Here is a 22,500-nt window from a genome sequence, read left to right as displayed (position 1 = left end):
AGCATGTAAATGGAAGATGAAATATCATTTTGGGAGAAAATACGTGAAGGGCTTTCAATGCTAGATTGAGTAGTTTGCATTTTATCCTAGAAGCAATAGAGTGCCACTGAAAGTTTTTGAGCAGGGAAGTGACATGGTTAGACCTGTGATTTAGGGCTATCAATCTGGCAGCTATAAAGAGGATGGACTAGAAAGGGGAGAGAAAAGAAGCAGGGAAACCACTTAGGAACCTAGTGCAATAACCCAGGGGAGAAGTAATGAGGGCCTGCCTGAAACAGGGTGGTGGCTGTTTGAGTGGAGAGAAATGACTGCAAGAGAGGGCAGAGGAAGAATCGCCAGGAGTGAAGAAAAGCAAAAAGTCAAATGACTTGGATGAAGAGTCAGAGACTTTAAAGTTGTGGACATGGATGACTAGAAAGATGGCAGTGCCCACCAAAGAAACTAGGAAGTTAGAAAGAGAAGTAAGTTTAGGGAGAAAGACAATGAGTCTTATTTTAGACCTGAGTGTGAGATGTCTATGGGAAATTCAAATGGAGCTCTCCAGCAGGCAGTTGGTAACAGAAGACTAGCAATCCATAGAGAGATGAGGACTCTCACATAGTTATAGGAGTCACCTACATAAAAATGATTACTGAACTCATGGGAGCTAATATGATCACCAAAATATATATATATATATATATATATATATATATATATATATATATATATATATATATATGAAAAAAAAAGAACCAGTGATAGATCCCTGGGGCATATCTATCCATAGTGGGTGAACAAGGATAATGATTTTAACTGAGAAGTTAAAAATGGAATGCAGTAGAATCCTTTTAAGGTAGGGATTTCCCTGTCTTCCAGAGCACTCAAGCAGAGGCTAGATGATCACTTGTCAGGGATGTTGTATTGAGCTGCTGGATGGCTAATATGAAACAAAATGTATTTGGCATGGCTTCACATATATCATGGTTATAATACTGCTTGCCTTCTAAATGAGTAGGGGATAGGCTAGAGGTAGGAAGAGAATCTGGAATTCAAAATGAAAAAAGAATGTTAAAAAATAAAGGTTGTTTGTTGTTGTGTTTTTGTTTTTGTTTTTTTTTGGTGAGGCAACGGGGTTAAGTGACTTGCCCAAGGACACACAGCTAGTAAGTGTCAAGTGTCTGAGGCCGGATTTGAATTCAGGTCCTCCTGACTCCAAGGCCGGAGCTTTATCCACTGTGCCACCTAGCTGCCCCCCCCCTTTTTTTTAAGAGGCGTTGGGCTCTTTTGAGGCCTTAGAAGGAGCACTGGATATGGAATCAGAAGGCCTACTTTCAAATCCGCCACTTAGTACCTAGGTGACCCTACGCAACTCATTTCACTTTTCTGGGATCTAATAGCTCCTCTGTAAAGAGAGGGAGTGGGGCTAAGGTCCCTTCCAACTATAAAATCCTATGTTAGATTTTTCAGATCACAATTCAGTCTCCTCTTGGGCTTTCACAGCTTCAGATCAAAGCAACAAAAATAGGATCAGGTTAGGACATGCATATGCTGTACATGTCACCACTTCTTGGAAATCTACAAGAAGACAAAGCTTTCAAAAGGAAAAATTCTCCCTTAAAGGAAGAAGGAAAAAAATGAATCCCAGTTTGAGCAAGGCTGGAGAATGGGCCATGTGACTGGTATCCTAGGCAACTAGGTCTGGCATAGTGGTACTCTAAGTGGTAGCTATAGCATCCTCTCCCTCCAAGGTCTGATTAAGGGTAGTCACCTGGCTGATGGATGACTTCAATGGACATTTGCACATAGTCTCCTCCCAGCCTACAGGTCTGCAAAAAGCTCTGCTACTTAAAAGAAAAGCATTTTTTGGCTAATTCTTCACATTTATCCAGCCAGCCACCAACCAAATCCTCCACAGCAGTTGCCAGACCCTCCTAGCATACATCATGAGAAGAAACCCGGCAGAGGAGGAAAAGCGTAGGGCCAGGAATCAGGGACCCGAATACTAGTTCCAACGCTGCCACTGATAAGCAAAATAAGTTAACTCCCTTTTCTGGGTCTCAATTTCTTCATCTGTAAAATGAAGGGTTGGAGCAGTTGGTCTCTATAAGGTCTCTTCTAACTCTAAAATTCTATGTTCATGCTGCTCTGAGAAGCAGCAAGGTATAGTGGCAAGAGGACTCACAAATCACAAAACTTCTCAGTGCTCTCAGAAACTTTCTGGGTCTGTAATTCACAGAACAGCTGCCAATCTTCATCAGTGCAGGTAAGTTCCACACATGAAGTTCCCTATACTGATGAAATTACAGATTCAGATCAAATCAAGAATACCTCCCAGATCGAATATTCCATGTTTTAAGGGCCCTTCTAGCTCTAACCATCTTTTTCCTTTGTTCTGTCTCTTTCTCCTCTAACATGATTCTAAATGGCCAAGCTGTCATTCAGAGCTGTACTAGTCTGATAAGTACAGACTGGCTTTCAGGGTCCAGCAATAAGGAATTCTCAGGGTGACCTATCAATGATCGAAAAACAGAACCTTGGGGCAGCTAGGCGGCACAGTGGATAGAGCACTGGCTCTGGAGTCAAGAGGACCTGAGTTCAAATCCAGCCTCAGACACTTGATACTTACTAGCTGTGTGACTCTTGGCAAGTCACTTAACCCCAACTGCCTCAAGAGAAAAAAAAAGAGAAATAGAACCTTTCTCTCCCCACACATTCACAAGCCTCAAGAAGAGGGAAATCATAACTACCACTTGCTACCAAGTCATGGGTGTTCCAAGTGGGATAGGATGCGTCAGACCAAATTGCTGAGACATCAACATCCCTAGAACCCACCCAGTGGATGGGAGGAAGAAATTGCCAACTCTCATCCTCTAAGACATCTCATGGTGGAGACCCGCCTCAATCTGACCTGAGGGCCCCAGAAATCTGGTTCACTATTTGTGGCTTTTGTGTGCAGAGATTCACATGAGGTACACAAAACAGAACTGACCATCACCACACACCCACAACTCTTTTGGTTGCAAATCCTCTGTCTCAATGATATAACTGGGTCCAGGTGGATGGGGACACAACAGAGAAACTGGATTCCAAAGGTGGCCCTGAACTCACTGAGAACCTACAGTTTTAACTTCTTCTGGCCTCCTCACCCATAAAAAACTGATCTAACTAGAAGATGTGATTCTATTGTAACAAGACTGACTTCTAAATATATGTAAGCAGAAGTGTAGTGGGAAGAACACTGGACAGAGTTAGGACACTTGGGGTCTCATCCCAGGTCTGCCATTACCTAGCTGTATGAACATGGGCATAGAATTATAGAATATTACTGATAAAAGGGTCCTTGGAGATCATCTAGTACAACCCTCTTATTTTAGAGAGAGAAAAGAGGGGAGGAGCAGAGAGGAAGTTAAGTCACTTACTCAAGATCTCACAAAAATAACTGGCAGAGCTAAGGCTAGAACCCAAGTTCTTCCTCAGTCCAGTGCTTCTTGCACTCAATTTCCTAACCTATAAAGTGAGTCTGACAAAACACTATTTGTCATTCTTTCTGATTCTAAAACTCCATAAATCTTATGACTCTATATTAAGAACTTACATATTGAAAAGAGTACTGTCTTCTTCAAAAGTCCCCTTGAGAAGCTACATGTTTATTCTAACAATGCTGTCATTGTGCAACATTTGGAACTCCTCTTTGGGAACTGTTTTCCGGGCTTTCTCACAAGCTGGACAAGAAACCAGCTTCATTACTTTCCAGAGTCATTTCTGACCCCAAACAGCACCTACCAGCTTGACCAACCACCTTATTCTCCCAATTTGAGTCTGAATGACTCTGGGCCATTTCTAAAAACCAAATCTATCCTCAGGCAATAAAGATAGGCCAGCACTATGGATAGGATACAGCTGGGACCGTAGATTCTGAAGGCCCTTCTCAAAGGACTGAAAGAGATGATGAGCAACAATAGCACTGTGGGATAAGCACATGGTCTCTTAAGGGAATGGTTTTGAAGGGAACAGCACCTGTTTGAAGGAAGAAATTCTAGTCTGTTAAAAAACCAGTCACATGACACCTATGTAAGTGGGATATGATGGACATTGAAAATTTAAATCACATGACAGACAAGACCTGTACCAAATCACTATTACTATACCTATTATCTGCCTATGGCTCCTAAAAGAAACTTATTAATTTTCAGAGTTACCTGTTGGTTTTCTCCCTAAGCACCCAACAAGTCATTCTGTGTTAAAATATTTCTCTAAATTTAATTCAATATCAAAGAATATCACAGCCACAAGGGACCTGAGACTGGTCTTATGCAAACCACCTGAAGCACAAGTCCCTCTACAAGTGGTCATTCAGCCTCTAAGCCATCTCCAGGACCAGGGAACTCTCTTTTACTCCTTTGTTGGATAGCTCAGATTGTGAGGAAAGTCTTTTATATAGAGAGCTAAAATATGTTTCATTGTAACTTCTACCTACTGATACATGTTTATTACTGCTAAGGCCAAAAAATTGGATCTTCTAACCCAGTGGACCAAATGCTGGCTCCCAAGAAGAGAGAAAAAGAAACACATCTGATGAAGATTACAACTCAACATGGCACATATTAGTGATGTTTTCTCACGTGAAAATGGGGTGTGTGTGTGTGTGTGTGTGTGTGTGTGTGTGTGTGTGTGTGTGTGTGTGTGTGTGTGAGATGCTGAGACTCCCCCCAGATGAGCCCTCTCAACAGAGCATGCTTGCTCATTTTCTTCATTTTCATTTTTGAAAGGAAGTAAAAATCAGGATGAAGTAATTCAACTACCACTGCAAAATTCACAGGGTTATAAATAGCCTCTCTCACTCTTTCACTCAGCAGTAGTGCAGAGTTCAGGAGAAATTGGCCAGGGATAGCTGAGCTGTGTCTCTCAGTCCAGCCCCAGGGGGACAAAGAAGTAATCTGCCCATTCTGAATAAAATGACTCTTCTCCCACCCTTTTCACTTTTGATATAAAAGAAAATCTTTGAAAACTCAAACCACAAGCAAATTGGGAAAGAAGCCCTCTGACATGCACTCATCCAATGAAGATAATCTGGCTACATATTAGGAAGAACTAAAACTCAGGTTTCAAAGACAAAGCCACAGTGAGAAGAATGGGCATCACAGAGTGTCTCAAATAGAGCATTCTTTAAGTGGATTTTGAAAGATGTGCGTATAGACTCATCATTGTTACAAAAACTCCTTGACACTTTTATAAATCACATAAATGTGGTGATTGCTCCACAGGACTGGATTATGATGCTGCTGCTACATGGCATATCTTAAGAAAGGAAGTGAAAAATGACTGTCCCATTACCAAGGAATTAGGGGACAAGAGGGGAGGCACCATAAGGGTGAACCCCCTACTCCTTTAAAGAAAAGGTTCTAACATTCTTTACTAATACTGTTGAGGGAAGTCTGGTTCTATAAAATCTCACCAGGTGACTGTGACAGTGTAGTGGAAAGCACTTGGAGGCCTGAGACTTGGGTTCAAACCCTGTTTCCACCACTATCTTGCTGTGTGACCTCAGATTAAGTTACTTCACTTTGCTAGGACTCAGTTTCCCATCTCTAAAATGAAGGGCTAGACTAAATAAGGGACTTAAAGTCCCCTTTGAGTTCTGCCATTCTGTGTTCTAACATTCTCCCTTTCATTCTAATCTTCTGTATTCTAAGTTCCCTTCCATCTCTGTCATTACATGATTCTAGGAGACATACCACCAGGAGAGAAACTTGAGGGCACACCCATTACTTAATCAGCAATACCATCTCTAATACCTCTGGCTTTCCCCAGAAATCTCTCCATCTGAGCACTGACTCAGCTTCCACCACTCAGACCACAATGTGCCTGTTAGTACAGAGTAGAATAGGATCTGATTAAGCAACAGATTCAGGTTCTGACATTCACTGCTGGAAGCATCAGCAGATACCAAAACACAAGCAAGAAGCAACTCAGGTATCTGTCACTACTTAGCCAAAATCTGTCAGAAGTAGAAATATACCCCAAAAGTGGGCTCACAAACTACAACTAACAACAGATGTACAAAGTAGAGGGTGAGTGGAGGGGAGAAGCTGATAACAAAGTTGGTGGAGTTCTCTTAGCCAACCCTGACTTTGAGCCCACTTCTCTTCTTTCATCCCAAAGACAGCCTGTACTGGATCCCACAGCTGGCAAACAGAAAAGTAGAATTTGACCTTGTCTTTAGGAAAACACAAAAACATCACTGGCTGAGACAGCTGTATATAGATAATGCCTAGAACCTCCCAGATCCTTAACCAAGAATATTGGTTCCTTGTTAGTAGTAGAGTTAGCAGACATCTGCCCATAGAACCACTTCCTTCAGTATTTGGGGCTGCCAAGAAGGAAAAGAAAACAGAATACAGGGTGAAAAGTGTAGCTGGAGCTTTAGAACAACGGTTTCCCTTTAAAAGGCTAATAGGATTGTGCAAGAAGTCCAAGATGCTCAGATGCACATGCAGGCAGTGAGGTGTAAGGAAAAGAGACTCAGGCTGAGAATCAAGAAGACTGCCACTACTTAGTAGCATAGTATGATGATAGCTGGTATCATGAGACTTAGGCCATAATCCCTCAGCTATATGCCACCGACCAGCTATATGACCTTGGATAAGTCACTTCTTTCTGAGCCTCCACTTTCCCATATGTAAAATGAGGGAGTTGACTCAAAGGCAAATAAACCTCAGCTCCCTCAGCTGTAAAGTGACCCATCTACTAATTCCCATTTCGAGAGTGCTTTAAGGCTTACTTGGCAATTTCCTCACAAGTATGTAGTTATTAGTTTCCCCATTTTACAGATGACTAAATTAAGGTTGAGAGGTTAAGTATCTTGTCCACAGTCACACAGCTAATAAGTATCAGTGCCAGCATTTGAACACAGGTCTCCTGAATCCAAGTTCATTGCTCTTTTTACTACACTGCTGCCTGCCAGGGATGTAGTTAAAACAGGAGACAACAGAGATGAAGGGGATTTGGAAAGCAAAACAAGAAACAAAACCAAAAAATCCACTGTAAGAATGCAAGGTGGCATCATCATTATTCTTTTTCTGAAGGACTTTTCTAAGTCTGAGTCAGGTCCAGAGCTGCCTTAGGAGTTCGCATCTGCTCTTCAACATTTGCTGCTCTAAAACCAAACTGGCACTTACTGTCTGCACCACCCACTATTCACTCAATCATACTGAATACTGCTTTGTAATGTCATCTGCTTCAAATATGTATTGAATTCCAACAAAACCGAGTTCCCTGAGGATAAGTAGTGTCCTATAGGTCTGTATTTCCATTCTTTTCTATATTCTAGCACCACCCCCGGTCAGTGTCCAAGCACATAATAAGTGTTCTGTAAATTCTTGTTGATTTGAAGCAAACTGATGAACAGAACCCAAAGTGCATCTAGACACCAAACTTAGATATTGGCACAATAGATACTATGCTGAGTGTAGAATTAGATGTCCTGGGCTCAAATCCTGGTTCTGATTTGGGCAAGTCATTTCTTTTCTCTGGGCCTCAGTTTCCTCATCTGCAAAATGAAAAGTTTGGTTCAAAAGATTATTGATTTAAAATTGGAAATAACCACATAGCTTAACTAATTCAATCCTCTCATTCTAGACATGAGGAAACAGACCTCAAGAGGTTAAATAAATAGCTCATCCCAAAACACATTAGGTAGTAAGTATCAGAGTTGGATTAAAACCCAAGTCTTCTGACTTTACTACATAGCTTCCCTAGGTGAACTACGACCTCCAGGTTTCCCCCTAGCTCAAAAGCCTATGATCCCGTGACCACTAGATATTTTAGGTAGGGTACCTCCTCAAACCAATGCCTGGGTTTGCTTCAACTGTTCTTACACAGGATTGGCATATATGACCTACCACCAATCAAGGATGGTTTTCGGGCTAAACAGCTAACAAAGTATCTTGTATAATCTTCTTCAACATCATTCCCTGAGCATACTTGTCCTATGCATGTCTCCAATACTCAAGACAGCTGGAAGGACAGTTAGAGAAGTAGTTCCAACTCCTAGACAGACACATCAGATCTTAACTCTTGGAAGTTAAGTCACGTGTATCAATCACATGATGCTGTGTTCAAGAAGTTCTGACTTACCACCATCATCTTCAGAGCCCTGGCATACCTCATTATGAATGAGGTTGGAAAAGACACAACCTTGGCACAATAGTCCCTAAATCTGAGAATAGGCTTCTGACACCCTGACCCATAAGCATGGGTTCAAATCCCAAAATAGTTTCGTAATTTGGGGATGTGATAGAGATTAACGAGTCCTACTCTGTCACATATTACCTAACATGATCTTGGGCTAATCATTCAACCTCTCCAGAGTTCATTATCAATCAACAATCATCAGTTGAGTGTTTATCTGCTAGACCCTGCACTAAATGCTAGAGAAAGGAAAACAAAAAAGTAAAGACAGTCCCTGTCCTCACAGAGTTTTTTTTTAAAAATTTTAATTTAATGAGATTTTTTTAAAAATCCCATTTGAAAAAATGACAGGTGTGGGCTAGATGATCTCTAAAGTCCTTCCAAATGCATGATCCTACCTATGAATCTTGGGAGTCTTAAAACTTTCGTGTTCTAATATGACTACCCAGGGCTCTCTTTCTACATCCCTTCCAAATCTCTCCCCTACTCAGCCACCTTTCCCCCCATTCTCCCCCATTCCCAACCATCTGTTCCCCATCCTCCCTCCTCTTCAGTCATCTATTCCCCCCAATTTTCCTCCTCCCTAGCCATTCATTCTTCCCATCTCTCCTCTTTCCTGACATCCTTTCCCCATTCTCCCCCCTCGCCAGATATCCCTTCCTCCATTCTTCCCCCCTTTCCAGAAAGTCTTCCCTCCCATTGGCCCCCTCCCTAGAGATCGTTCCCCCCCATTCTCCCCCCTCCCCAGACATCCTTTCTCCCATTCTTCTCCTTCCCTAAGTATCTCTTCCTTCATTCTCCCCCCTCCCCAGAGATCCTTTCCCCCCATTATCCCCTGTCCAGACATCCTTTCTCTGCCACTCTCCCTCCTTTCCACTCTCCCTCTCTCTTTACCACATTCTCCCCCCAAAACATCCCCTTCCCTTATTGCCCCCCTCTCCAGGCATCCTTTCCCGAATTCTTCCCCCTCCCCAGGTATCCTATCCTCCATTCTCCCCACTCCCCAGATATCCTTTCTCCCCATTGTCCCCCTTTCCAGACAGCGTACCCCCGTTCCTCCCCCTCCTTACACATCTTTTACCCCCATTCCTCGCGTCCCCAAACATCCTTTACCCCTCCCCAGGCATCCTTTACCCCAATCCCCCTCCCCTCCGTATCCCACCCCCGCTTCTCGCGCCCCCGCCCCCACGTTCCATTCCTCCAATCCCCTCCCCCAGCTCCCTAGGACCCCTCCCCTCCCCGCCCCCCGCTTTCACAGCCCCTCCAGCCCAGGCCCCCGGGGCGCCCTCGCCCTTTGGCCCTCGCCGCCTCCTCCCCCGCACCCCCAGGAAGACCCAGTTGGGACCTTCATCCTCGCCAGCCCCAGAGCCGGCTCCAGCACCGGCTCTGCCGACCGTTACTCACCCGGGCCCACAGCTTGGGCCCTGCCGTCGCGCCCAGGGCTCTGCTGCCGCGGCTCAGCCAGGCGGACTCCCTGGCCCAGCCTTGTAAGGCCCCGCCTCCGTGAAGGCTGTCCCGCGCTCCCATTGCTCCGCGGCCGTCACCCTCTCCTTCTATTGGGCCACCCGATTGTCGATCAGGAGGAGGGTGGAGCTGTTACCCGGCTGGCGGGGAAGCCTGGGCCGCTGCTGGGGGACCCCGGCCATTAGAGCTGGAATTTAAAGGGACCTGACACTTTTTTTTTTTGTCTTGGCCATGTACTCTAAGGACCTCTTTCTTTGCAGGAAGGAGGGGCCACAGCTTGCCTTTTTACTTGTTGGGACTAGGGCTGGAATCGTGAAGAGAACCACTCCCCCCCCCCGCCCAGATCTTTGTAACACTTTCTAGGTTGTGGAGATGGAGACCTCTTCTTCCTATATGAATGCACAGTATAGCACAACAGTACACAACCAAATAGCCCACAGCAACAACAGCAATAATAGTGTTAAGGGGACCTGAGAGTGGGAAGTGACAGCCTGTGTCAAAGTCTCATTGCTTCCTACCATAATTGCACTAATAACACCCATAGCCCAGAGCTGACCGTGGGCGCAGAGCAGTCACTGACTGAGGGATGCAGCTGGGCTGGTGATGCTCAAGGCGGTGTGGGAGGCAGCTACTGTCACAGGCACTTCTAAAGGAGTGAGCCCAGAAGTAGGCTCTGCCATTCACTGAACATGTGACTGTGGCTATGTCATTTTCCCTCTCTGGGCCTCCTCTAGAAAATTAGGACTTTCACATTAAATTATTGTTGAATTTCCTTCCAGTGCTGACATTCTCTTTCTATATTCTGTGTTCTAAGGCCCCTTCCAGCTCTGACAACTTATGACTACATATTGAATCTTAATTCCCACAATTCTCCAACATACCCCCTCAGTCTTACAGAAGCCCATTTCATAGAAACCCTCCTCCACATTTTCCAAATATTTGTCACATCCTAGCCTGTGGAGTTAGTACTGGGATCTTCTTCAAAGACATCTATTTTTGGTCACGATTATCTACAACTAGCAATTAAAAGAAAGGCTTTATACACTTCAAATACAAGAACAAGGTTATGCTAAGAAAAGACAGAAGAATAGATTGCCTATTCCCTTGAGAAGTCTTCCCTGTCCGAAATGGAAAGGGACATGAGAAGAAAAATAATGAAAATAACTGGCAGAAATACGGTGAATGAATGAATACAGCATTTGTTCAGTTCTTTCTACACACAAAGCACTGGGCTAAGCCCTGTAAATACAAATGGAAAAGTAAAACAGGCCCTGCCTTCAGTGAGCTTATATTCTAATAGGAGAGACAACACAAATGGAAGGTTCCAGCTGTAAGTCAGATGGAAAGTTCCCATGGTCCTTAGGATACAGTAGCAAATCAGAGAGAAATACCTTTTCTTAAATATCATTTCCACTGGTAAAATCGTATGAGTTTTTTATGTTGAACCATTTAACATTGCCAAGGACTTTGGTGGAAAGAACATTACTTTTTTGGTCTTCAGTATTTGTGGCTAAAGCACCTGCAGGAGCAGTTGCTAGGATGCATCTCCATAGAGTTTCCTTCCTAGGATGATGGCTGGGTTGGAAGTAGGACTGGTGGGTTTGGGAGCTGCTGCCCCTCCTGCCTGTTGGTGATAGTGGGTCAGCAGTTGCTCCTGATGGTGATGAGAAAGGTAGGCTCTTTCTCCACAATGATAGGAAGTCAAGAACAAAGTCATAATATATAGGATATATATGTATATATATATATATATATATATATATTATAGTGTGTATATGTATTTAAGGCTATATATATATACGCACACACACATATATACATATATAAGGATATAAGGCTTTGTCAATAGCTTATTTTAAGGTATTGAAATTAATAGTGTGTTTAGAAAAGCACGGAGATGCCTCCACGAAATAATGAAGAGTGAAATGATTAGAACTAAGAGAACATTGTATACAGTAACAGCAGTATTGTTTTAAGAACAACTTTGAGCAACCAAATCATTCTGACTATTATAAACACCCGAATTAACTCAAAGATCCTATGAAGGAAGATGCTGTTTGAATCCAGAAAGGAATATTGTTATAGGGAGGGAAATGAAGAGCTGATTGATTTAGAAAAGCATGGAAAGACTTAGACTTATGAAGGAAGATGCTATCTACTGTCAGAGAAACAGATGGTAAGAGGTAAGGAGCATAGTATAGTCTTACATATATGTTTATGAGTGTATGTATGTATGTCTGTCTATGTTTTTAGATATCTATGTATATGTATATATATCCATGCTTAATTGTAGCCTTCTTTGGCGGGGGAGGGGGGGGAAATAGAGTAAAAAGTGCATAGCACAGAACAAAAGAAAACCAACAAGGAAGCAAAGAAAAGCTGCATAGCTTTGAAAACAATGTATAGTATTTATTACATAGGTTTTCTTGAAATGGAAATGTATTGCTTTGTATTAAATCCTCTCTTATGGTTTGCTGTGTACATGGAAATGTGTTTTTTTCTCATTTTGTATTTAAGTGTAAAATTTAAAAAATTTACAAAAAAAAGGAAATGAATAGGGTACTGACAGCTTCTATATTCTTGGCAAGAAAAAACAGCTGGGATTAGTACCTGGTGAGCCAGAATCATTACTTAAAATAGAAAACTACTAGTGTGTGCTCCTTTCTCCGCAACCTTACTGGCCAGCCTGGCCCTGGACTGCTCCCTTTGCTTTCAGTGGCTCTGGTCAGGTTATAGTCTGGATTCTTTCTGACCCTTGACATTCCATGTGAACTGAAGCACGTTATTTCAGCTCCATCTGCCTTAGTTTCATCTGTAAAATGAGGGAGTAGATGACCTCAAAATCCCATGATTGTATAGCACCTGACCTATTGAGAAAATTGTGTATATTGTACACTTCCCTCCTTTCTTTACAGAGGTGAAGGATAGGAGGGGACTGTGGTATGGAATGTTGCATATTCTGTCAGACTCCTAGGTTTATGTTTTGGTCAGTTTTGCTGAACTACTTTTTTTCTTTTTTTGTTACAAGGGATAGCTTACTGGGGAGGGAAGAGGGAAAGATATATTCAGAAATGATGGTGATATGCAAATAAAAGATGTCAATGAAAATTTAAATAACAAGGCACTGTCAAGTAATGGGGAAAAATACTGAGGCCAAAAGATTAGGGTTCTAGTGTTCTCTCTGTCCCTAATTAGCTATATGATTTTAGGCAAATCCATTACTGTCTCTGAACCTCAGTTAACTTAGCTATAAAATGATAGGGTTGGGTTACATGATTATCTTAATGTTTAGTTTAATCGTTTTCAGTCATGTCTTTGTGACCCCTTTTGGGGTTTTCTTGGCAAAGATACTGAAGTAGTTTGCCATTTCCTTCTTCAGCTCATTTTACAGATGAGGAAACTGAAGCAAACAGGGTTAAGTGACTTGCCCAGGGTCACATAACTGGTGTCTGAGGTCATATTTGAACTCAGGTTTTCCTGACTCCAGGCCTGGTGATTTATCTACTGCACCACCACCACCTTGCTGCCAATTACCTTAATAAATGATACTAATATATACCATCTCAGGGTGATGGGATGATATGATCTGGATCCCTAAAGGCCCTGAATTTTCCCTTACATTCCAGTAGCCCATGGAGATCACTGGCCCACCTCAGACTACTTGCATATACTAAGCACTCCTCAATCCCACTTGGATCATCTAATTAACCTACTTGATTTTCCTTTCACTGTGGCATCTGGCCCACCCCAGACTACTTACCACTCCTTAATCCCATCCGGATACTTTCACTGTCCCTTTTGTATATAAGCATCATCCTCACCTCCATTAAATTGCAGTTTCCCTAAGAATCTGGCCCACTTTATTGGCATTACAATAAACCTTGTCACTTGGCTGGAAGATGATTTGAGCGTGTGAATTCATTCTAGGCAGACACTGCCCTGTACCTTGACATTTCAGGGTTCCCAGCAACCCCAAACCACGTCAGGGGGACTAGAGGTACAGTGCCCCCTTGATTTGGAAAATCCTTGTAAAATGTTCTGATCCTTCATACCAGAGAAGTTGGAATTTTTTCTTTCTCTTTTATGGGGTGTTTTACACTACCTTATTGTAAATTTTGGGTTAAGTATTTGGTCATGGGCTCTGTGTCATCTGTGGCTTCTGCAAAACTCCCCCCAAAAAATCCTATTTAATTTCTTATGCCTACCTGAGATGTAGCAAAACCCGGATGGGGAAAGTCAAGCTGTAGAAAGAATAACCTTAGTACATCAAAGTTTACAAAGAACTTTATATAAATCAGCCCATTTGAACTTCACAACAATCTTGTGAAGTTGGTACTCTGGGTATTATTAGTCCCATTTTACAGATAAAAAAAACTGAGGCACACAGAAGTTAAATGATTTGCATAAAAATGAGTAATGCAATTCAAATTTAGCTCAGTAATCATGATGAAGCAGAAAGAGACAGAATCACATAGCTCAGTGGATAGCGTATTGAGCTTAGAGTCAGGAAGAGCTGAGTTCAAATCCTGACTCAGACACTTACTGGTGGTTACCATGAGCAAGTCACTAAAGTTTTCTCAGCCTCAGTTTCCATATCCATAAAATGAGAGGGTTGGTCTTAATGGTTTCTAAGGGTCTCTTCCAGCTCTAAATCTGCTGATGCCTGGCCTGGAGTCAGGAAGATCTGAATTCAAATCCAGCCTTGGACACTAGTTATGTGACCCTGGGCAAGTCATTTAACCTGTTTGTCTCAGTTTCCCCATCCATAAAATGAGGATAATAGTAGCACCCATTTCCCAGGGTTGTTGTGAGTATCAAAGGAAATATTTGTAAAACACTTAGCATAGTTCCTGGCACAAAGTAATCACTAGATAAATGCTAATTATTATTATTATTATTAAAGCATTTCTGGGCTTAGAGTAATAGGTATTTAGTAAGTGCTTGTCCCCTTCCCCCAAGAACAGATCCTCCTTAACAGGATTTCTTACAGGACTACAATCCCCAGAAGGCATAGCAGTCCTCCCAGGAATACTAACAAACTATATGGCTTGATCCAGCTAATCACAAGATGGAAAGTATTCTCCACTTAGGGTTGACTCCACCCCCATTGCATTGACTCTCTAGCCCATGTGAGAAAAAGCTTTGAAATTGAAAATAAAGTGCATTTTTGTTTTGGTTTCAGATAAATTATAAATTGCTTTAGTAAAGCTTCTGTTTGTTTTTGGTCTGCCTTTTGCTGATTGTTTGGTAGAGAGTAACTTGTTGTGAGGCCAGGGCCTAGCATTCCTTTGTGCAAAACCTTCCATAATCTTCTTCCCTTTTATGAACTGAATTGACAAATTTGCATGAAATTTTCGGTCCCTAAGTCATTCTGTAAAATTGGTGAGAGTTTTCTCCCAGCATCTGCCTCCAGTAATGTTTCTTTTGTTTTAAATTTTGTTAATTTATTTTGATTTCTCAACAATCACTTCTATATGCTTTTGAGTTTAAAATATTTCTCCCCCTACCTCCCCACCACCCTCCCCAAGACAGCACACAATCTAATATAGGCTATACATTTACATTCCTATCAAACATATTTTCACATTAGTGATGTAAGTAAAAATTAAAACCAATAGGAGGAACCATCAGAAAGAGGAAACAAACCTCAACAGAAGAGAAAAAAGATAGCAATTCAACTTCCGTAGTTCTTTCTTTGGGTGTGGATAGCATTTTCCATCACAAGGCCTCTGGACATGTCTTAGATCCTTGTATTGCTGAGAAGGGTTAAGTTTGTCAATATTAGTCATCTCACAACATGGCTGTTATTGTGTACAACGCTCTTTTGGTTCTGTTCACTTCACTCAGCATCAGACAATACAAGTCTTTCCAGGTTTTTCTGAAGTCAACCTGTTCATTATTTCTTATTGCACGATAGTATTCCATTACATTCATATACCACAACTTGCTCAGCCATTCCCCAATTGATGGGCATCCTCTCAATTTCCAATTCTTGGCCATCACAAGAAGAGCTGCTATGAATATTTTTGTATATGTGGGTCCTTTTCCCATTTGTATGATCTCTTTGGGATACAGCCCTAGAAGTGCTATTGCTAGACCAAAGGGTATGCACATTTTTATAGCCCTTTGGGCATAGTTCCAAATTGTTCTCCAGAATGGTTGGATCATTGCACAATACTACCAACAATGCATTAGTGTTCCAATTTTCCCACAGCTTCTCCAACATTTATCATTTTCCTGTTTTGTCATGTTGGCCAATCTGATGGGTATGATGTGGTACCTCAGAGTTGTTTTGATTTGCATTTCTCTAATCAATAATGATTTAGAGCATTTTTTCATATGACTATAGATGGCTTTAATTTCTTCATCTGAAAACTGTCTCTTCATATCCTTTGACCATTTATCAATTGGGGAATGGCTTGTATTCTTATAAATTTGTCTTAATTCTCTCTATATTTTAGAAATGAGGCCCTTATCAGAAAGACTGGTTGTAAAAATTGTCCAATTTTCTACCTTCCTTCTAATCTTAGTTGCATTGGCTTTGTTTGTGCAAAAACTTTTCAATTTAATGTAATCAAAATTATCCATTTTGCTTTTTTAATGTTCTCTATCTCCTGTTTGGTCATGAATTCTTCTGTTCTCCATAGATCTGATAGGTAAACTATTCCTTGTTCTCCCAGTTTACTTATAGTATCAGCCTTTATATCTAATCATGAACCCATTTTGACTTTATTTTGGTATATGGTGTGAGATTTTGGTCTATGCCTAGTTTCTGCTATACTCTTTTCCAGTTTTTCCAGCAGTTTTTTTCAAAGAGTGGGTTCTTATCCCAAAAGCTGGGGTCTTTGGGTTTATCAAATAATAGATTACTATAGTCATTGGCTACTGTGTCTCGCATATTTAACCTATTCCTCTGATCCACCACTCTATTTCTTAGCCGGTACCAAGCAGTTTTGATGATTGCTGCTTTATAATACAATTTAAGATCTGGAATGGCTAGGCCACCTTCCCCTGCATTTCTTTTCATTATTTCCCTTGATATTCTGGACCTATTGTTCTTCCAAATGAACCTTGTTATAATTTTTTCTAACTCAATAAAATAATTTTTTGGTAGTTTGATTGGTATGGCACTGAATAAATAAATTAGCTTAGATAGAACAGTGATGTTTGTCTTAACTGCTTTTGTAGGTACTTTAATTAACAAATGGACAGGCAGATAATAAGCATTTATTAAACATCTTATGTGTCAAGCACTGTGGCAAATATAAGCAAAAAAGAAAGAGTCCCTGACCTGAAAGGGCTTACATTTCTTATGGGGGAAAATGCCATATAAAAGGAAATGAAAAGAGGAGAGAAAATATCAGGCCATGGTGGCAGAAGTCCATAGAATCACAAGCAGAGTCAATCAATCAATAAATAAACATTTATTAAGCACCTACTACGTTCCAGGCACTGTACTAAGATCTAGGAATGCAAAAAGGGTCAAAAAACAATCTCTGCCCTCAAAGAATTTACAAACTAATTGAAAAGCAAAGCATGGTCATCCTGGGCCATCTTTGAAACAGTGATTCCAGATGGAACTCATCAATGAGAGAAGTGGTCATAAAGCCAGCATGGTGGAGAGATGTTCTAGGCATAAGTTTCCAAAGTGGGCAATACCTCCCCCAACAAAAATAGGTAGTAGCCTTGGGTGCAATTAGGGGTTGTTGAATAAAAATAAGGATTAATCTAACCTAACCCCAGGGGGTTGCTGAGTAAATTTTTTTGAAAGGGGGTAGTATGCCAAGTAAGTTTGGGAACCTCTGTAGGACAAGAAGACTCCAGGAAACCAGAGAAGTTCCAAGGTGAGAAGGCAACTGAAGCATAGAAGCAGAGTATATAATTAATAAAATAAATTTCTTTAATTAGTGAGTATTACTTCATATTACTGTACCACCACACTACTTGTAAAAGACCTTTCTAAACTGCTCTTATATTCATAATTAGAGGTTAAGCCACTCTGGAGAGCAATTTGGAACTATGCTCCCAAAACTTCTAAGCTCTTTGACTCAATGATAACAAAACTAGGCCTATACCCCAAAGACTGAAAAGGACTTATGTCTGTTAAAAAAAAAATTATAGTAGCCTCTTTTTTCTGACAGCAAAGAAATGGACACTGAGGGAGTGGCCATTGACTGGGAATAGCAGAACGAATTACGGCATATGAATATAATAGAATACTATTATGACTAAGAAATGCTAAAAAGGATGTTTTCAGAGAAATCCAGGAAGACCAGTATGAACTACTATTACTTAGTGAAGTGAGCAGAACCAGGAGGACAATTTATGCAATAATAAAAACAGTGTAAAGATAAACAATTTTGAAAAGCTTCAGGACTCTGATCATGAAGGAGAACAGGCATTTAAATACTTACTATGTGCTAGGAACTGCGCTAAGAGATTTATAAATATTTCATTTGATCCTTACAACAAGAGTGGGAAGTAGGTGTTGTCATTATCACCATTTTAAAGCCAGGGAGACTGAGGTCCGACAGAGGTTAAAAGATTTGCCCAAAGTCATGCAACCAATAAATACCTAAGACTAGATTTGAACTGAAGTCTGTTCTGACTCCTAGCCCAGTTTTTTATTCATTATTCCGCCTAACTGCCTCAGTGTTTGATTAACACAATGACAACCATGACCACGATTCCAGAGTATGGTGACATCTGCTGTCTACTTCCTGACAAAGAGGTGATAGATTTAATATGTGAGACTTAAGTTTTTGGACATGGCCAATGTCAGAATTTGTTTTACTTGGCCATGAATGTTTGTGACAAAGGTTTTGCTTTTCTACTTTTTTTTTTCAAGGAAGTAGTAGGTGGGAAGGCGAGAAAAATAAATGCTTGTTAACTTTTTAAAATTAATCATAATGAGAGACCGTATTGTGCAATAAGTAGAACACTTGCCTGGGAAACAGGAATCAATCAACAAGCTTTTATTAAGCCTCTAATATATACCATGCTAACCCTCAGACTACAAAGACAAAAGAAAAAACAGTTCTTTCCCTTAAAAAGCTTATATTCTAAGGAGAGTGATATATTATATACACATATAGGTATTTACAAAACACCTTCAAAACAAACACAGGCATTCTTGGATGGGGAGGTACTGGCAGCTGAAGAGACCAGGAAGGAAGTCCTTGAGCTATCCTTGAAGGAAACCAGGGGCCAGCTAGATGGTACAGTGGATTGAACACCAGCCCTGGAATTAGAAGGATCTGCGTTCAAATCCAGTCTTCAACATTTACTAGCTGTGTGACCCTAGGCAAGTCACTTAATCCTCATTGCCTCCCCCCCCAAAAAAAAAAGGAATGAGGAAACCAGGGATTCTAAGAGGGGGAGGTACAGAAGAACATTTAAGGCATGGGAGATAGCCAGTATAAGTCATGGACACTGGAGATGGAGTCTCCTGTGTGAAGAACAGCAAGAAGTCCAGAATGGCTGGAACATAGTGTCCCAGGAAGACCTGGGTTCAAACCAAGGAGAGCAGGAGTGTCATGAATACCTACAGAGAAAAGATGGTCAAGGAGAAGCAGGTAGTCAGCAGTGTCAAAAGCTGCAGAGAGATCAAGAAGGATGAGGACCGAGAAAAGGTTATTAGGTTTGGCAAAGAAGAGCTTATTGGTTATTTTAGAAAGAATGGATCCTGTTGAATGATGAGGTGAGAAGCCAGACTGCAGAGAGTTAAGAAAAGAATAAGAGGAAAGAGAGTGGACACAATAATTAGAGATGGTGTTCTCAAGGAATTCAGCTACAAAAGAGAGGAAAAATAAGGGACAATAGCTAGCAGAAATGGAAGAATCAAATGAAGGTTTGTTGAGGATGGGAAACATATGGGCGTGTTTGTAGGCAATAGAGAAGCAGCTGGTACATAGGAAGAGACTGAAGATTAAGGAGAGAGTGGGGATGATGAAGGGGGCAATATCCTAGAGAAGACAGGATACAATGAGATTAAGGGTGTATGAAAAAAGGGTTTGCCTAGTTAAGAAGGGCTACCTCTCCACTTAAGACAGGGGTGAAGGAGGAGATTTCTGAGCAATGTGAGATGAAGAGGAGAGGAAAAGAGGGAACCCTTGGGACATGGTCTCAGTTTTTTTGTTTGCTTTTTTAGTGAAATATGAGGCAAGGTTCTCAGTTAAGATGGTGAATAAAAGAATGTAGCATTTGTTAAGATTTGTCTACATAAAAGTAATTTGCTAAGTGCTGAAGGTACATATAGGAATGTAAGACAGTCCCTGCTCTCAAGGAGCTCATATTCTATTGGAGGAGACAACACATATGGGAGGTTTCAGGGGCAAGTCAGATGGAAAAGTCCCATGGTCCTTAGGCTATAACAGCAAAGCAGATTATAATGCTTCTTCTTTTGTGGAATTTCCATGGATAACGTCCTATCAATTTCTGAAGTTGGACCATTTGATATTGCCAAGAACTTTGGTAGCAAGAACTTTTCTTTTTGGGTCCTCAGTATTTGTGGCTAGGTTGCACCTCTATAGGGGTTGCTTCCTATGATGATGGCTGTGGGCAGTGGCCTGGAAGCATTGCTAGTCCCAAAGCTCTTGGACTCAGGGTTCTGGGCTGTCTCAATCAAGGTCCAAGGGGAGACATTGGTTAAGGTGGTGGTAGTGGTTTGACTTGTTTGGCACATGCTACCTGCTATCTCTCCCTCAGGGTGCTAGACTGTCTCGCTCCCTCTATGGAGAGAAAAGGGGCCATAGGAGCTTTGACGAGGGATGAAAAAGTTTGGAAAAGTTGCTGTGGTAGGTGGAATAGTGAATACATTAAAGAGATATAAAATTATAAAATGTCAAAAAACAAGATTGTTTTTTGCAGTGAGGGCCCAGTTGGATGTTGATGGTTTTAAGTCTCAGCCTCCTAGCAAAGTGTAACAGTAGTTATAGATTCCAAAGATTATTTTAAATCTTTCTACCAATGTAAGCTTCTGAGTCATGCGTGTTAAGCATTTCTTTTCTATATAGGAATAAATATCTATCTATAACTGATTTATATTGTACATTGAGTATCTTTCTAGTTACTGTCCATTTTGAGAAGACATGAGCCAAACCTAAGATATATGTAATTTTCCCTGTAGTGCCAACATGGAAACCTAAGGAGTGAAAGAATGGGAAAAGAAGAGCACAACCTTTCTTTTAGTTGGTTAGGCTCCCTCAAGATTGAACCTGTGCTATGTATGCCTGGGTCTAGAGCTTAGCAGAGAGGAGGGTGAAGTGCTCCAGCCCCTCTTGGGCTCTGCAGGCAGCACTGCAAATTATTAGACCTAATTTTCCTAAAAACAACTTGCAGATTTACAACTTTTATAACAAGCATAAAATTGCCTTCTTGTGCCTTTGCCTCAAATGCAGGGATTATGTCATACTTCTTTTGAGTCCTTTGGCAAATGTATGATTTCTGGTAAATACCTGACGATTAGTCATTCAGTTCAACATTTATTAAACATTAAGTTAAGCCCTTGGGCTAGGCAATGTAGAAGGAAGGACAAAAATAAAATAGTCCCTGCCTTCAGGAAACCTATATTCTTTACCATACATAGATAAGCAAATGCAATTATTTTGAGGACAGAGTATCAACAACTTGAGGACATAAGGGAAGGTTCCACAGAGGAGGTGGCAACTGAGCTGAGCCTAAGGTAGGTAGGAATTTAAGAGGCACTCACGAAGAAATGATGTCTTCACAGACATTATGGGAGGCAATCATGAAGACAGTGCATTTCAGTGTATGGGGACAGCTTGTTAGTATGGAGATCTAGGCCAGAGATAGAACGTCAAGTTTGGGGAACACTTAACAGTCCTGTCTGTCAATCACAAAAAAAGGTTGGGATCAAACTATGTCCAAAGGGCATAAAACTGTGCATTACCCTTTGACCCAGCAATACCACTACTGTCTATATCCCAAAGAGCTCAAAGGAAAAGGAAAAGTGTAATGCAGAACATTATTTTATCATTTTAGGTAGTAGGACCCTTTAAGCTATGGAAATCAGAAATTCCTGCTTAATCTTGCCCCAGACCTCTCTCCTCCTAAATCTAAACAATAGTGAAATGTTCTCTTGCATAGCTCAGCACAGCCCATACCGCCAACGCAAATGGGTAAGAAAGCTTGCAATATAATTGCTTTAGATAATTATGTTTATACCAGAGACCAGGACACCTGGTCTGGTTTGTGTGATCCCTGACCTGTAATGATGGGGTGCTCGGGTGCTTGTACTTGTGCCCCAATTTCTCCCTCGTCTCAGAAACACTGTCTCTGACAACCACAGGACACTGTGCCCAGCAGTTATTCATGCATAGGCCTCAGCATGACCCTTATCTCTCTTGCTGGTACAGCTACTCAGAGCTGGGCTGCTCAGACCCCAGCCCTCAGATCACGTCTCTGGAAGCCTCCCAATTCCTTAGTAAGAAAGCTTTCCCTTGTTGCAGAGCATTCTCTCATCAAGACAGAGGGAAAAGGGTATCCTTGGCCAGCCCAAGGACTCTTCCTCCTGCCAGACTCCAAAGATCCATACCTCTGTCATCTCCCTCCCTGTTCAGTATACTCCCTGTACTTTCCCATCCATAGCCCCCCCCAAAGACACCTGCACTTTTGGATTACCTCATCAGTGTTCCTGGCATTTCTTTCCCATGCTCTTTTCCATATAAACCCTGGCTGGACCCCTGATTGGGGCTGCTTGATTTGGGTGCGCCTTGCAGCCGTGTGCTAATAAATCCACATTTTAAATTACATCTGGGTCTCGCTCGCTGATTTCTTGGTACAACAAAAGGACATTTATATATCTGTGTATATATACTTACATATGTGTATATATACACATAC

At 41.4% G+C, this 22,500-nt stretch overlaps 1 protein-coding gene across 4 annotated transcripts in view; it reads right to left on the bottom strand.

Moving 5' to 3' along the window:
• ELMO2 (engulfment and cell motility 2) overlaps nt 1–9,681 on the bottom strand; it is a 51,737-nt gene extending 42,056 nt beyond the window's left edge. For 2 of the 4 annotated variants that reach the window (XM_020965453.2, XM_078150053.1), the window contains exon 1: nt 9,577–9,680. The gene's annotated coding sequence lies outside the window, so the exon portion shown is untranslated. Of the gene's footprint in view, nt 1–9,576 lie in introns of all 4 variants that reach the window. The other 2 variants (XM_078150054.1, XM_078150055.1) reach the window with 2 other exon arrangements.
• Between the last annotated feature and the right edge of the window lie 12,819 nt (nt 9,682–22,500).

This window comes from Phascolarctos cinereus, unplaced genomic scaffold (genome assembly GCF_003287225.1).
Source record: "Phascolarctos cinereus isolate Bilbo 61053 unplaced genomic scaffold, phaCin_HiC Scaffold_2;HRSCAF=192, whole genome shotgun sequence".
NCBI lineage: Eukaryota > Metazoa > Chordata > Mammalia > Diprotodontia > Phascolarctidae > Phascolarctos > Phascolarctos cinereus.
This window is presented reverse-complemented; position numbering and strand designations above follow the sequence as displayed.